Here is a 2,544-nt window from a genome sequence, read left to right as displayed (position 1 = left end):
GTTCTATTTGAACTGTTCATCTCTCTATGATCGCTTGTAACCAAGATTAGTTTTGTTCTAGTAAGAAAATCTTTGCTGTCAGGGTAAGATATTCTAGTTGGTCTGTTCCCACATGGAAGAAGGGTAAAGGCTCAGGTAGACATTTGTTCCAGTAACACCTCATTTGGGAAATTGTCAGCTGAAGAAGTTTAGAAGTAGCTCTTAAGCAATGTTTACTTTGAATCCATTAGGGCCACAAAGCTAATTCAGTTGGATAAATAAGTACTTGAAAAAGCCATCACCTTTGGACCAATCTATAAATAATTAAGAGTACGATCAAATACCAAATAAAAAGACTTAATATAGTCATTGACAAAAAAATTTTGCAAATGTGAGCAATCGACTGATCAATATAATTTTTTTCCACTATTCACAGAATTTAAGGGAAATAAGATCGATAGCATTGTTAGGAACAATAAGGTTTCCTTCTTACAAGTAGGCACCCATAGATATAAGCCTGTATAAAGATTGCATCATTAACTACTTAAATTTAGAGGATATTACATGCTTCAGCAGCACGTATACTCAAATTACAATACAGAGATTAACATGGCACTTGCACAAGGATAATATGAAAATTTCAGAAGTATTCCATATTTTTCATTCTTCAGATGCAAGAAATGAAAAACAGTTATTAAAATGTTGATTACAAAATTACAAGTGTAACAATACACATAATTCATATTATTAAATTTAGTTTGACATCAGTGTATTAAATCTTCACCTCAGAAAGGCGTTTACATAGCATAAACTTTACAAAACTTTTCAAATTAGACAACACTGACATTTTATCCCAAAGAAAAATAATATTAAGACCTAGAAAAAAAGGAATCAAACTGTTCTATATGGAATGCAATAAGAAAGGACACATTAATGAACCTATATATTATATAATAATGTAGAATTCAAAGTATATCTAGGAGAAAATAAATTATGAACATTATGCAAACATAGAATATAGAATATTTTAAAATATACTTTTTCAGACAATCATCAGAAATAGTTTAGTTTCTGTACTACTCATTTCAACAGGTAAATTAAAATTATTTCTGATTAAAAAATCACAAACTCTGAAGAAATTATTATACATGTATACAAAAACTATTGAATACATTTTTACATCCAAGGCAAGAAATTCACTTGAAAGAATTCCACGGAATCCATGAATTTTTACAGTAAAATATTGGTGCTGCCGGGCACTGGTGGCTCATGCCTATAATCCTAGCTACACAGGTGACTGAGATCTGAGGGTCATGGTTCAAAGCCAGCCTGGGAAGGAAAGTCTGTGGTACTCTTATCTCAAATAAACCACTAGAAAACTGGAAGTGGAGCTGTGTCTCGAGTGGTACAGCGCTCACCTTGAGCTGAAGAGCACAGGGATAGCTCCCAGGCACAGAGCTCAAGCCCCATGATTGACCAAAAAAAAAGATATTGCTCTTATTTGGATTGTGAAAATGTTTTGTAGGGACACAAAAGATGGACTTGCATTTTTGAAATTTAAGAACCTTAACCCGACCATTAGGACTTCGGTGAACAATTTGTACAGCCTTTCACAACTTCATAGAGGTAGTGATACATAATTATCCTTTTGGCAATATCAAATACAGTTTCTTCTATATTGTTCTTCAGGCCTGGTTTTATATAATGATTCAACAGAAGGCTATCCAGCATATCTTTACTATCTCAATTCTCGAAAGCAAGATGTAAGGCTGTCAAAAGTCCTTTAGTTTGGGGAAGTGGAACTGTGGCTCAAGTGGTACAGTGCTCCCCTTGAGCTGAAGAGCACAGAAACAGCACCCAAGCCCAAAGGTCAAGCCCCATGTACGACCAAAAAAATAACACCACCACAACAAAAATCAAACAAACAAAAATATTTGGGCTGGGAAGGTGGTTCAGTGGTAGACGCTTGCCTTGCATGCATGAGGACCTAGGTTCGATTCCTCAGCACCGCATAAGCGGAAAAAAAGCCGGAAGTGATGCTGTGGCTCAAGTGGTAGAGCGCTAGCCTTGAGCTGAAATGCTGAGGGACAGCGTCCAGGCCCAGGGTTCAGGCCCCACGACCAGACCAAAAAAAACTTTTAAAAAAAGAGTCCATTAGTTTGGGCATTGGTATCTGTATCATGATGAAGTAAGAAAGAAGCCACTCTGGTATTATTCCACGTATATGCACTGTGCAGGGGTGTGCAGTCATCTACAGTTATTGCATGTGCCGCTTGAGACACCAACTCACTGACAATGTCTAAGTGTCCACTGTAGGCTTCTCGAAGAGGGGTATACTCATCATCATCCCTACTATTCACATGAGTGGCCTATTGGGAAAGAAGTCTCCGCACTGTAATAAGCTGAACATTTTCGGCAGCCCAATGAAGAAAATTGCTTGGATCCTTCTCCAATTTTTTTTTCCTGCAATTGATACCATTCCTTACTTTTTCATCTTGTTCCCCATATTCCTAAGAATTGCCTAACCAGAGGCTTTGAGTGCCAATGGGAATGAGGTGTCCATGT

General features: G+C 36.9%; 1 pseudogene; it reads left to right on the top strand.

The window, feature by feature from the left end:
- The first annotated feature begins 543 nt into the window (after positions 1 to 543).
- LOC122115612 lies at positions 544 to 640 on the top strand (annotated as a pseudogene).
- The last annotated feature ends 1,904 nt before the right edge of the window (positions 641 to 2,544 follow it).

This window comes from Dipodomys spectabilis, unplaced genomic scaffold (assembly GCF_019054845.1).
Source record: "Dipodomys spectabilis isolate Male_0828 unplaced genomic scaffold, ASM1905484v1 ptg000121l, whole genome shotgun sequence".
In the NCBI taxonomy this organism is placed as follows: domain Eukaryota; kingdom Metazoa; phylum Chordata; class Mammalia; order Rodentia; family Heteromyidae; genus Dipodomys; species Dipodomys spectabilis.
Note: the sequence above shows the minus strand (reverse complement) of the source record. Positions and strands in the feature narration are given on the sequence as shown.